A 14725-nucleotide genomic window follows, 5' to 3' on the forward strand; every position below is an offset into this window, starting at 1 on the left:
TTTCTGTGTCACATTGTGGTAATTCTCACAATATTTCAAACTTTTTCACTATTATTATATCTGCTATGGTGATCTGTAATAAGTGATCTTTGCTGTTACACTTGTAATTGTTGAGGGCACCACAAACCTTTCCTATATGAAACAGAGAGTTTAATCGATAAATGAGTGTTCTTACTGCTCCAGTGATCAGCTGCTCCTCTTTCTTTCTCCCTCTAGTCAGGCCTATCTATTCCCTAAGATACAATATTGAAATTACGCCAGTTAGTAACCAGACAATGGCTTCTAAGTGTTCCAGTGAATGGAAGAGTCACATGTCTCTCACTTTATTTTATTTATTTATTTATTTATTTATTTATTTATTTATTTGAGACAGAGTATCACTCTATCGCCCACGATAGAGTGCAGTGGCAAGATCTTGGCTCGCTGCAACCTCTGCCTCCCGGGTTCAAGCGATTCTTATGCCTCAGCCTCCCAAGTACTGGGATTACAGGTACAGACAACCATGCCCTTCTAATTTTTAAATTTTTTGTAGAAATGGGATATCATTATGTTACCTAGGCTAGTCTCGAACTCCTGGCCTCAAATTATCCACCTATCTCGACCTCCCAAAGTGCTGGGATTACAGGCATGAGCCACCAGGCACAGCCACATGTCTCTCACTTTAAATAAAAAATAAGAGCTGGGCACGGTGGCTCACACCTGTAATCCCAGCACTTTGGGAGGCCAACGCAGGCAGATCACCTGAGGTCAGGAGTTCAAGACCAGCCTAATCAATATGGTGAAACCCTGTCTCTACTAAAAATACAAAAATTTACCAGGCGTGGTGGCAGGCACCTGTAGTCCCAGCTACTCGGGAGGCTGACACAGGAGAATTGATTGAACCTGGGAGGCAGAGGTTGCAGTGAGCCGAGATCATGCCACTGCACTCCAGCCTGGGCGACAGAGCGAGCCTCCATCTCAAAAATAAATAAATAAATAAATGTGATTAAACTTAGTGAGAAAAGCATGTCAAAAGCAGAGAGAGGCCAAAAGCTAGGCCTTTTGTGCCAGTTAGCCAAGTTTGTGAATGCAAATGAAAAATTCTTAAAGAAAATTAAAAGTGCTACTCCTGTGAACACATGAATGATAAGAAAGCAAAACAGCTTTACCACTGACTTGGAGAAAGTTTTAGTGATCTAGATAGATCAAACCTGCCACACCATTATCTTAAACCAAAGCCTAATCTAGAGTAAGGCCCTAACTCTCTTCAATTCTATGAAAGCTGAGAGAGGTAAGGAAGTTACAGAAGAAACGTTTGAAGCTAGCGGAGTTTGGTTCATGAGGTTTAAGGAAATAAGCCATCTCCAGAATATAAAAGTGCAGGGTGAAGCAGCACATGCTGATGGAGAAGCTGCAGCAAGTTATCCAGTAGATCTAGCTAAGATAATTGATGAAGGTGGCTACACTAAACAACAGATTCTCAATGTAGATAACACAGCATTCTATCAGAGGAAGATGTCACCTAAGACTTTTATAGCTACAGAGACATCAATTCTCTGGCTTCAAAGCTTCAAAGGACAGGCTGACTCTCTTGTAAGGGACTAATGCAGTTGGTGACTTTAAGTTGAAGCCGATGCTCATTTACCATTCTGAAAATCCTAGGGCCCTTAAGAATCATGCTAAATCTACTCTGTGCTGTATAAATGGAACAGCAAAGCCTGGATGATGGCACATCTGTTTACAGCATGGTTTGCTAACTATTTAAGCCCACTGTTGAGACCTACTACTCAGAAAAAAGAGATTCCTTTCAAAATATTAGTGCTCATTGACAATGCACCTGGTCATCCAACAGCTCGGATAAAAATGTACAACGATGTTGTTCCTGTGCCTGCTAACACAACATCCATTCTGCAGCCCATGGATCAAGGAGTGATTTCAATTTTCAAGTCTTCTTATTTAAGAAATACATTTTGGAAGATTATAGCTGCCATACATAGTGATTCCTCTGATGGATCTGAGTAAGGAAAATTGAAAATCTTCTGGAAAGGATTATCCATTCTAGAAGTCATTAAGAACATCCACGATTCACGGAGAAGTCAAAATATCAATATTAACAGGGGTCTGAAAGAAGCTGATTCTAACCCTAATAGATTACTTCGAGAGATTCAAGACTTCAGTGGAAGAAGTAACTGCAGATGTGGTGGAAATAGCAAGAGAACTAGAATTAGAAGTAAAGCCTGACATATTTACCTAGGTAACAAACTGCACGTCATGGACACATACCCCAGAATTTAAAAGTCGAATAAAAAACAATAAAAACAAATTGATTAAAAATTTTTTTTTAAAAAGTAGAGCCTAAAGACTTAATTGCTACAATCTCATGATAAAACTTAAACAGATGAGAAGTTGGTTATGAATGAGCAAAGAAAGTGATTTCTTGAGATGGAATCTACACCTGGTGAAGATGCTATGAACACTGTTATGATATTCCATAAACTTAGTTGATAAAGCAGTGGCAGGGTTTGAGAGGATTGACCAATTTTGAAAGAAATTATACTGTGGGTAAAACTGTATCAAACAGCACTGCACGTTAGAGAGAAATCTCTCGTGAAAGGAAGAGTCAGTCAACACAGGAACCTTCACTGTTGTCTTCCTTTAAGAAATTGCCACAGCCACCCTAACCTTCAGCAACCACCACCCTCATCAGCCAGCAGCCATCAACATCAAGGCAAGACCCTTCACCAGCAAAAAGATTACAACTTGCTGAAGGTTCATTAGCATTTTTTAGCATTGAAGTATTTTCAATGAAGGAATGTATACTTTTTTAGACATAATGCTATTGAACACTCAATAGAGACTACTCTACAGTGTAAACATACTTTTATACGCACTGGGAAACCAAACAATTCATGTAACTCACTTTATTGCAATATTCTCTCTAATGCAGTAGTCTGGAACTGAACCTGCAATATCTCCAAGGTTTATCTATATTTGTGATGATAATATCTAATAGTTATATAAAACATACTATGCACTAAGCACTACTATGTATAACTCTCTCAATTACCCTAGGAGATAGATCATTCCAGATCACCATTTTACTGATGAGGCACAGAGGTTAAGTAATTTGCTATGGTCACATAGCTGCTACTGAAACCAAGCAATGAGACTCTAAAGTTTTTGTTCTTAACCCAGGGCACCACATGTGGCTATGCAATTCATTCACTGTCCCAGTGGTGCCAAGAGGGAGCAAGTTGGCACAGAAATCCAATCCATGTCCCAGTTAATAATCCATGCATACCTAGTTAAAAGCTACATCCACCTCAGTACTTTTATCTTTGCCCCAGGCACTTTCTATTTGCCAAGCTGTGAGCTCAGAGGACTAGAGGAAGTCTTTCTTATTCACACAAAGGTGCCATATAGTCTAGCTGTGGTGCTACCTTAGCCATGGCACTACACTGACCTATTTTGTTTGGGAAAACATTTACAAGGGTGTTTAATACAGCATTGTTTGTAATAGTGAATTTGGAAAATGGATAAAGTATACTATATTCTTATATTGGAAAGCTACAGTGCACCTAGAAGAAAATAACTATTATATATACACATAGATTTTAAAAACATAATAACTTTGAGTGAAAATCAAGTTGCAAACTATTAATATGTACACTACATTACATAAATTTTAAAATGTAGTTACATATTTTATACATATATATACACACATATTTATACACATACATCACACATATTTACCAAATTAATTATGGTGGTACTTCTGATAAGAAAAAAAAAAGATTAGAACTTGGGGGTGAGAAACACAGGAGACTTAAATTTACCTGCAATGTTTTATTCATTTTAATAAGACCTGAAGCAAATACAACAAAAAGTTTACTACTGTCAGCTCTAGATGGTAGCCATGCAATTACTCAAGATAAAAATAAAAAGACTATTTTTTAAGAACAGGCTTAGTGGGAACTTAAGAGTAGGAGAGCTAAAAGGCCATTCTGTGTGATCAATGAGTGACATTTCAGGGTTCACAGCTTCAGAGGCGGAGCAGTTATGGTTGATGACAAGGTCCAGGGGGTGGTCATTTGAATAGCTGGCTGAGGTAGAGTGGAGGTAGAGATCAATAGAGTGTAAGAAATGATGGATCCAGATGCATCACCAACATGACTGTTGAAGTTTTCCAGAATGATTATAATAGCTAGGGTGGAAAGAAATTGACAGTTGCCAAAGTCTTCACTGAAGATTATGTGGTTATAGGGGAAGGAGATCAGTCAAGGAAAAAGTAAGGATGGAAAGAGGGTGGAATGTATGTGCATCAATGAAGGAATGTTTATTGAAAGAAGCCACAGTGGTGAGCAACAAAATCATGTTCAGCGCACCTCTAGCCACAACACAACAGAGGGAGAATGTGTAACCTGTACTTGGAACTGCTGAAAAGTAGTATCATTCAGGAAAAGTCTAGTTTCGGTTAAGGTGAGGAGGTAGTTACTTCAAAAATCCTACTGAAACTCTAACTTTGTAATTCATTGACCCAAAGCTATGGGTTCAATCAGAAAGGAGCAGTAGATTTTACCAATAAGCCAAAAGAACAAGAAGGAGGAGGAGGATCATGAGGAGGAGGAGGGAGAAAGAAAAGAGGAAGGAAGGAAGGGAGAAAGAAAACAACAAATGAAAGAAAAGAGAGAGAAAAAAGAAAGAGAGAGAAAGAAAGAACAAATGAATGAAAGACAAAAGAAAGAAAGAGAGACAGAGAGGAAGAAAGAACAAATGGAAGAAAGAAAAAGAAAGAAGAAAAGAGGAGAAAGGAGGAGGAGGAGAAGGAGGAGGAGGAAATAAAGGAAAGAAAGGAAAGAAAGGAAAAGAAAGAAACAGGAGGAGGAGAAGGAGAAGAAAGAAAGGAGGAAGGGGGAGGAGAAGAAGATGAGGAGGAGGAGGAAGAGAAGAAAGGGAGAAGAAAGGAGGTGAAGGAGGAGGAGAAGAGGGAGAAAGGAGAGAGAAGGAAGGAGGAAGGGGGAAGGGGAAAAAGGAAGGGGGAAGGGAGAAAAAAGAAGAAGAAAGAAGAAGGAAGAAGAGGAAAGAAAGAAGAAAGAAGGAGAAGGAGGAGAAGGGGAAGGAGGAGGAGGGGGAGGAGGAAGAGGAGAAGAAGAAAGAAGAAGAAAGAAAGAGAGGAAAGAGAGAGGGGAAAGAAAGAAGGAAGGAAAGAAAGAAGGGAGGAAGGAAAGAGAAAGAAAGAAAGAAAGAAAGAAAGAAAGAAAGAAAGAAAGAAAGAAAAAGAGAAAGAAAGAAAGAGAAAAGAAGCTCTCGCTCTCGCTCTCCCTCTCCCTCTCCCCACGGTCTCCCTCTCCCTCTCTTTCCACGGTCTCCCTCTGATGCCGAGCAGAAGCTGGACTGTACTGCTGCCATCTCGGCTCACTGCAACCTCCCTGCCTGATTCTCCTGCCTCAGCCTGCCGAGTGCCTGCGATTGCAGGCGCGTGCCGCCACGCCTGACTGGTTTTCATACGTTTTTGGTGGAGACGGGGTTTCCCTGCGTTGGCTGGGCTGGTCTCCAGCTCCTAACCGCAAGTGATCCAGCAGCCTCAGCCTCCTGAGGTGCCGGGATTGCAGACGGAGTCTCGTTCACTCAGTGCTCAATGTTGCCCAGGCTGGAGTGCAGTGGCATGATCTCGGCTAGCTACAACCTCCACCTCCCAGCCGCCTGCCTTGGCCTCCAAAAGTGCCAAGACTGTAGTCTCAGCCCGACCACCACCCCGTCTGGGAAGTGAGAAGCATCTCTGCCTGGCTGCCCATCGTCTGGGATGTGAGGAGCCCCTCTGCCCGGCTGCCATCCCGTCTAGGAAGTGAGGAGCATCTCTGCCCAGCCGCCCATCGTCTGAGATGTGGGGAGCGCCTCTGCCCCGCCGCGACCCCGTCTGGGAGGTGAGGAGCGTCTCTGCCCAGCCACCCCGTCTGAGAAGTGAGGAGACCCTCCGTCTGGCAGCCGCCCCACCTGAGAAGTGAGGAGCCCCTCCGCCCGGCAGCCACCCCATCTGGGAAGTGAGGAGCCCCTCTGCCCGGCAGCCACCCCGTCTGGGAAGTGAGGAGCGTCTCCACCCGGCAGCCACCCCGTCTGAGAAGTGAGGAGCCCCTCCGCCCGGCAGCCACCCCGTCTGAGAAGTGAGGAGCCCCTCCGCCCGGCAGCCGCCCCGTCTGGGAAGTGAGGAGCATCTCCGCCCGGCAGCCGCCCCGTCTGGGAGGGAGGTGGGGGTTCAGCCCTCGCCCGGCCAGCCGCCCCGTCCGGGAGGGAGGTGGGGGGTCAGCCCCCGCCCGGCCAGCCGCCCCGTCCGGGAGGGAGGTGGGGGGTCAGCCCCCGCCCGGCCAGCCGCCCCGTCCGGGAGGGAGGTGGGGGGTCAGCCCCCGCCCGGCCAGCCGCCCCGTCCGGGAGGGAGGTGGGGGTTCAGCCCCCGCCCGGCCAGCCGCCCCGTCCGGGAGGGAGGTGGGGGTTCAGCCCCCGCCCGGCCAGCCGCCCCGTCCGGGAGGGAGGTGGGGGTTCAGCCCCCGCCCGGCCAGCCGCCCCGTCCGGGAGGGAGGTGGGGGTTCAGCCCCCGCCCGGCCAGCCGCCCCGTCCGGGAGGGAGGTGGGGGTTCAGCCCCCGCCCGGCCAGCCGCCCCGTCCGGGAGGGAGGTGGGGGTTCAGCCCCCGCCCGGCCAGCCGCCCCGTCCGGGAGGGAGGTGGGGGTTCAGCCCCCGCCCGGCCAGCCGCCCCGTCCAAGAGGGAGGTGGGGGGCGCCTCTGCCCGGCCGCCCCTTCTGGGAAGTGAGGAGCCCCTCTGCCCGGCCACCACCCCGTCTGGGAGGTGTACCCAACAACTCATTGAGAATGGGCCATGATGACGATGGCGGTTTTGTGGAGTAGAAAAGTGGGAAAGGTGGGGAAAAGATAGAGAGATCAGATTGTTGCTGTGTCTGTGTAGAAAGAAGTGGACATGGGAGACTTCATTTTGTTCTGTACTGGGAGGGGTTCTTCTGCCTTGGGATGCTGTTGATCTGTGACCTTGCCCCCAGCCCTGTGCTTGCTGGGGCATGTGCGGTGTCCATTCAGGGTTAAATGGATTAAGGGCGGTGCAAGATGTGCTTTGTTAAACAGATGCTTGAAGGCAGCATGCTCATTAAGAGTCATCACCACTCCCTAATCTCAAGTACCCAGGGACACAAACACAGCGGAAGGCCGCAGGGTCCTCTGCCTAGGAAAACCAGAGACCTTTGTTCACTTGTTTATCTGCTGACCTTCCCTCCACTATTGTCCTATGACCCTGCCAAATCCCCCTCTGCGAGAAACACCCAAGAATGATCAATAAACAAAAAAAGAAAGAAAGAAATCTAAAGATCAATTTGGGCAGAACTGACATCTTCCCAATATTAATCCAATAATATAGTATATCTCTCTATTAAGTATTCTTTAATTTCTCTCTTCAGGGTTTTGTAATTTTCATTATACAAATCTTGCACAGATTCAGTTAGATTTATTTCTATGTATTTGATGGTTTTGGAAGCTATTGTAAATAGCATTTAAAAACTTCTAAACTTTCTGATTGTTCACTGTTAGTATGTAGAAGTATAATTGATTTTGGTATATTGAGCTTGTATCCTCAAATTATCCTAAACTCACTTATTATTTCTAGTAGCATTTTAAATAGTTTTTTTTATTTTGTATATAGGTGATTATAAATCTTCTAGCAAAGAGAGATTTATTTTTTCCTTTCCAAAAAAATAAAAAAGAAAAAAAAAAAGAAAAATGGGCAAACACCTTGAACAGGCACTTCACAAAAAAGATATCCAAATGGCTAAGAAGCATGTGAAATGTGGTCCATTTCACTTGTCAATTGAGAATAGGAAATTAACACCACGATAGTATACCAATACACATCCATTGAAATGGCTAAAATAAAAAAGACAAACATCATGAATGTAGATCAACTGGAACATTCATACACTGCTCTTGGGAACATAAACTGTTACCATCAATTTGGAAAAGTGTTTGACTCTATCTTTTAAACCTGAACATATACAATTGTTATATTGTATGATTGCCAATTTCATTCCAAATTAAATATTCAAAAGAGGAAAAAAAAAAAAGAAAAGAAAAGAAGAAAGGGGGGGTGGGGAGGGGAGAGGGGGATGCGGAGGGGTGAGGAGGGGGGATGGGGGAGGGCAGGGCAAGGAAAGGAAAAGAAAGGGAAAAGAGAAGAGAAGAGAAAAGAAAAGAATGACAGTGATGACTGGGGCCCTAATATATTGGACATGAAACTGCCAACTGCACCAAAGAGGAAGGAATGCTGAAGGACATTATCACAAAGCTAAGGGCCAATCAGTAAAATCTTGGAAAATCAAATTGGCTCAGAAAGAGTGAAATGACTTAAGGGAGTAGATAAAGAAATTTCAGAATATTTTAAATGAAGAGATGGTTTTGGCTCTGGAAACAGGTCTGGGAAAGTATCAAGGAATAAATGTAAAGAGGGAACCACATAAAAGGAAACTTGAGGTTTAGAGTCCAAAATGGACCCATATTGAAGGGAAAACCCAATATATTGAGACCTAAAACCTCTTAAAGATAGAATTTGAAAAGTGACCTCTCTTAAAGATAGATCAGAATGGTGAAAAGGAAGACAAGCAAGAATCTAAGAAGGGAACAAGAATAATTGATAATTTCAGATGTTCTCTCATGCCATTTTAGGGCTAAGAGAAACTCAGGGGTCTGAATTTCTCCAACAAGCAAGGCCAAACATGTGAAACCAAGTTTTCCACTCCACAGCACTGAAGGGCCTCTCTACAGGGTTTGCAGTCATCTTGGTGACACTAAGAAAAGGAGACACGTGTCCTCTCAGCTCTGGGATTCCCATACGTACAGACAGGTTTGTGGTGTTCTTATTCACCACTCCTCACACTCAGTCTGGGGCAAGGGAAGAGCACGGGCCCAGCCCATACACTCCAACCTACTCTACTTTTTCTCCAAACTCCTCTCCACTCTTGTTTAGATGGTCTTTTTTCTATTCTGGATAGGGGTGGAGTAGAAGGAAAAAAATGTTCCCAGTAGCGTCTTCTTTCAAACTTTAATGTCTCATACCTGCACCTTGCCTTTTGAATTTAGAAGAGAAAAATATTGATCTCTTTGTCTGCAGATCCCCCAGTTTGGACTAAGGGACCCTCAGAATAAATCTGTGCAAAACCCAGAGGGGGACTAGGAAAGACCTCGTTCATACTTGACATATCTGGCCATGGTTGTTTTTGTAGCTCTAAAATATTTCATTTGCATGTATTTACAAATTCAGCAAAATAAAATTACTTTAAAGTATATAATAAATGACATCAAATCCACCTTTTCTCTGTTGATGGGGGTGAGGCAGTAAAAATACCAAGTGCCTGAAATGGTGGGGCACAGGAACACAGGGATGAAAAACGTTTTATGGTTAAACAGTCTGATAAAACCACCAAACCCTTCTGCCCCACCTCAACAAGACACACTCTTGAAATGAAATGTCCCATTGTGTTTACAGAGAGGGAGAAACAGACAGTGAGGAAGGAGAGGATGGGAAAGTAGAGGAAGAAGGCTTTTTCTGCCTTAATAACAATGTTCAAAGGTTTGCCTGGCTTCACACTTGATTGTCTTCTCCCTCAAAAAAGCAAAAACAAGGTAGCAACAGAGTTCTTTCAGTTTTCTGTGCAGATTCACATATAGATAACTAAGTAGTAATACTTCCTTAGTTGTGTCAAAGAATTTGTGTGCACATTCCACTGGAAATAATTCCATCTGGACCTGGTAACTCCCTTTGGGGTGACTATATCTCCTGCAGGAGCTCAGTCCTCACTCAAAAAATCCCAAATTTCCTTCAATCCCATACCCTCAATCACACCTTGCAAAGGTCATCCCTCAATGAAGTCTGGCCACCTGTTTCAGATCAGCAGCCCAAATGGCAATAGAGCCTATGTTGTTTCAATGGCCCACTAAATATTAACAGCTAATAATAGCTAATATAGCTAATAATAACATTTGATGAGCATTTACTATATGCTAGCTCTGCTCTAAGAACTTCCCACATATTAATCCTCACAATAACTCTGTAAGTATTATTCTTACCCATATATTATAGATGAGAAAACCGAGAAACAGAGAAGTTAAGCAGCTTTCCCAAGGGTACACTGCTAGTAAGTGGCTGAGCCAGAATTTGAGCCCAGGCAGCCTAACTCCAGGGACCATGTTCTTAACCATTACATGATTCTTCCCCTTGGAAGAGGACAGAACAGATAATATGATGGTTACATTTAGATACACACAATTTACAATTTGCCCATGGCCCTGGCTCCCAATAACTTCTCTTTCCTTTAGCCTCACTGTTCATGTTTGATGTTTTCTGTCTTCATATTGAAAATGCAACATGTTGCATTGTGTTAACTTGGCATAATGGAGTAAAAAACAAGGCTTCAGTGGGAATACAATCCTCATGTAAAGTTTAAGAATGGTCAAGACCTATACTCATGTCTTCATCAAAATTGACTCCAAGTATCCAACTTAGCAGACCAAATGGATGGTGTTAGCACTAACAGAATTCAAGAATTCAGAAGGTAGAATAGATCAGGTTTAAAGAAATAAACTTAGCTCAGGGCATTCATTCATTCAACAAATATTTTTAAAGCATTGAATGTGTATCTGAAACTGTTGTACATTCTGGGCATTCAACAAGGAGGCAGAACAAGTCCTTGCCTCCTGGCAACACTCATTCTAGGGCACACTAGAAAAAACTGAAAAAGTAAATAAGTAAGGAACACAATGCTGTGAAAAAATAACCAAGGGAACCTCTTTCATATGGGGCATTCAGGGACAAGGCAAATTTGAGATGATCAAAGATAGGCAGGTAGATATACAGATCTTAATGACACATTGTCATTGTGCCTTCATGCCAGCTTCCCAAGAACCATAAAATATTTAAAAATAATTTATGATGTTGTAATGCAAACTTCTCAAGCTGATGCTCCAGGCTCTGCTCCAATCCAGTCCTGCCTATCTATCCTCTTCCCACCACCACTCCCAAACACATCTTCTCCATTCCACTTAGGCTAATCTCCTTACTGGCTCACAACATAACAAGTTCACCCCCAACCCTGTTCTCTCCCCTACACCTGTTAGTTCTGCCCATCCCTCAAGACCAGGCTCGAGTTCCACCTTCCTCATTCTTACCCACTCAGGCTTACCGAACACCTTTCTCCTTTAAACAACTAGTTCCCAGGCAATTAATTACGTAAAAATAGTCTTCTGTCCTTCGCGGCTGTTTCACATATGCCATAACCCAGGACTTTTAACACAAGGCACCACAATATCCTCCCAGCAAGTGTAGGCATGAAGGGAAAGGGGTGTGGCACATGTCCAGAGTTCCCTGGGCCAGAGGTGAAGAGAACTGACTCAGGCTCAGAGAGGCAGCTCAAGGGGAGCAAGCACAGCGAACAAGGGGCACAACTCCCAAATAGGAGCAATGCAAAGTCTCCACTCAAGTGGAAAGATCAACAACTGAGACTACAAGAGACAAGGAGGCAGTTCTAGAGGGGAACTAAGGATCCAGATGGGATATCTAATTGAGGAGTGAAAAGCATAGCATAAGCTCAGTCTCATAGACAAGTTCAACACAGGATAAAGGGAGTAGAGACTTGGGGGATAACCAGAGGCACAACAACTGTCAGCAAAAGGAATCCAGTGAAATTCTGGAACCTACAAACCAAGAATGGGCGACCAAGTTTAAGGACCTGACCTAATTCTAAGCTGTAGGTACAGATTATCAGTGGGCTTGTCTTGGGGGAAATGGGGAAAGTAGATGAAAAAGAGATGAAGGCCACAATGGTTATGTATAGATTATTTGTCCCTTACGGGCAGGAGACAGGCTTTATGCCTCATTTCTATCCTCCACACCAGTTAGCAAAATAAATATTTACTGATTATGTAAAAAAAGAAAGATCACAGAGAATTTGGTATTACCCAATGATGGGAAGTATGCCAAGATAACCTGAGTCATGATTTAAGCAAGTTATGTATTGTGAAGTCTCCATCACCCTAAAAACACCAAGTGGTAATGTGATCTGGTGAATGAACACGACTGGAAATGAGGACATGAAACCAGACCAGTTTTGTTAGAAACCTCTTATAAGACCCTAAACAAGTTACTTTACTTATCTGAACCTCAATTACCTCATCTTTAAAGGAGTAAATGTAATAACTCCAATTTTTTCATATCTAGAACACACTTCCCGCCAGATCTAATTTCCTCACACACTTCCCGCCAGATCTAATTTCCTCACATCTTTTGAATCTTTGCTCAATCTTGCCTTCCTAATGAAGCCTATTTAATACTAACCACTCTATTTCATACTGCAACCTGCCCATCCCACCAACCCTACCCACACACACAAACACTGGTCTACATTTTTTCTTTTTCATAACACTTCTAACATTTTACATAATTTATTATCTTTATTGTTGTGTGCTAGAATGTGATCTCTATGAAGGCAAAGATCTTTGTCTATTCTATTCATTGATATACTTCACATCTCTGAGTGGAAACTGGAACAGAGTAAACATCCAATAAATATTTGTTGAATGAATACATGAATGAATCTTTAAAAAGGCCAAAATCTTGTGAAAGACCAGAATAATAAATCATTTATATTCTCCCTGAGACCAGGGTCGGCCTCCCACACCCTCAGGCATCCCTATATCCCCTGGTACAGTGTACCATAGTGTGGAATAAGTGTTCAATACGTCCCTACTAAATTACTAATTAAACATGGGACCCAAAAAGACAAACACAACCGCGTGCTCTGGGGCCACCTGCTGGCAACTCTTAGTAGGTACCTAAGCAACCAAACTGACAAGAATTTTCAGTGATGAATGGAGTGGCAGGGATTATCTCCTTTCAGCCAGTGAGAACAATCAGGCAACAGACGGCAACAGGAGGAAGGAGGGTAGGCTGGAAATCAAACGTTTCCAAAACCCGCTGTGAAGGACCATACACCCACTGTTTCCCAGAACTCACTTTCTACTTAACAATAATAACGGTAAGTACCCTGTACTGTTTTAAGCACTTTCATGTATCATCTCATTTAATCCTCACATTAATCCGCTGTACCATCTTTACCACCATTTTATAAATGACCAACATTTCCTTTTGAAATAATTACTTTACTTACGTGAAGCAGTGAAGCGGTAAAACAGTGTAAACTATTATTAGTAAGAAAAATCAAGGCATGACTTTTGGGGAGTACCAAGGCACCATGTGCGGGCAGAATGTGACACGCCTGGAGAGGACCAACGATGCCCCAAGGGGGCTGACCTACCAGCCCGCCCCTCAAGCCAAGCACAACCTCAGTCCGGGGTTCTGGATCCCAAAGTCCGCTCCGTTACATTCGGATCACACCAGAACAAGGAGGCAGCCCGCGCCCCGGCTAGCGAGCTCTGCGCCAGGGGAACGCGTGCCGGGGCCCTTAAGCTCCCAGAGGCCCTTCTCGCCGGAGCCTCCGGGGGACGCGGGCCCCGGAAGTGCAGCCCCTCCGCCCGGAAGCAGCTTTTCCTACTTCCCTCGGCGCGACGGGAGCCTGTGTTCACCAGTGCTTCGGCTGAGGCCAGATTCCTGAGGCCGTTCCTTTCGCTGTTTCCGAACGCACAGCCCCGAGCGGCCGGAGGGGATACGAAAGACCTAGGCCGATGGCCCTTCCACACTGCCGCCCCTCGGCTCCCCACCTCTACCAAGGGAGGCCACTGATGTCAGATTCCTCTGTGTTCTGGGAGGATGTTCTGGCCGAGGTCCGCGACCGGGCCCAGCAGCTGCCTGGGGCAGTCCCCGTGATCCTAACAGAACGGGGCCTCGGCTCGCAGGATCCCGCTCTGGGCTCCAAGGGCTCCTCGTATTGTAGGAGCTTTCCGCAGCCCCTCTAGGCGCTGGGACCCTTTGGTGGGATAACGGCTGGGGTTCCCTACTCCGTCCGGTGCCAGCGCCCGGCCTCTGAAAGACTTTCCTCAGCCTCCACGTTATCCCGTAAATAAGGACTTCAGGTGACCTGCAAGTGCGCCCCCTGCTGGCCCGTCGGAGCCCCACCACCTTGGTTCGCCCCAACAGCCTTGGCTACATGGTTTCCCAAATGGAGTACCAAGATAGTCTTAAGTGCTACATGCACTTTTTAAGAATGTTTGAGTATTTATTCTTATTTGTGTTAGAAAATACTAAAACCCGCCCAACAAACCGGTTATCTCAAATATTAGTGTAAGGCTAAATTCTTAAGTGAGTAGTTAACATTGGTTCAAAAATATTAGGCCGGGCATTGTGGCTCATGCCTCTAATCCCAGCACTTTGGGAGGCCGAGGTGGGCGGATCACATGAGGTCAGCAGTTCAAGACCAGCCTGGCCAACATGGTGAAACCCCGTCTCTACTAAAAATACAAAAATTAGCCGGGCATAGTGGCACGCACCTGTAATCCCAGCTACTAAGGAGGCTGAGGCAGGAGAAATCTCCTGAACCTTGGAGGCAGAGGTTGCAGTGAGCCGAGATCGCGCCACTGCACTCTAGCCTGGGCAACAGAGCGAGACTCTGTCTCTAAATAAATAAATAAGAATATTATTATTATATATACACAGATATTGCAAAAATCTTGAAGGTGGTACTCAGATGACTAAAGGAGAAAACTCAGTCTCACAGAGTCAATCAAGGGAAAAAACGGGTGTGG

General features: G+C 44.5%; 1 long non-coding RNA gene across 12 annotated transcripts in view; it reads right to left on the reverse strand.

The window, feature by feature from the left end:
• LOC100609205 (uncharacterized) overlaps positions 1-14062 on the reverse strand; it is a 185240-nt gene extending 171178 nt beyond the window's left edge. For 5 of the 12 annotated variants that reach the window (XR_002939132.3, XR_010152415.1, XR_010152416.1 and 2 more), the window contains exon 1: positions 13195-14062. This is a non-coding gene — a long non-coding RNA (uncharacterized LOC100609205). The remainder of the gene's footprint in view (positions 1-13194) is intronic. The other 7 variants (XR_010152412.1, XR_010152409.1, XR_010152399.1 and 4 more) reach the window with 4 other exon arrangements.
• Positions 14063-14725: the final 663 nt, after the last annotated feature.

The sequence above is a fragment of the Pan troglodytes genome, chromosome 1 (genome assembly GCF_028858775.2).
Source record: "Pan troglodytes isolate AG18354 chromosome 1, NHGRI_mPanTro3-v2.0_pri, whole genome shotgun sequence".
Lineage (NCBI taxonomy): Eukaryota > Metazoa > Chordata > Mammalia > Primates > Hominidae > Pan > Pan troglodytes.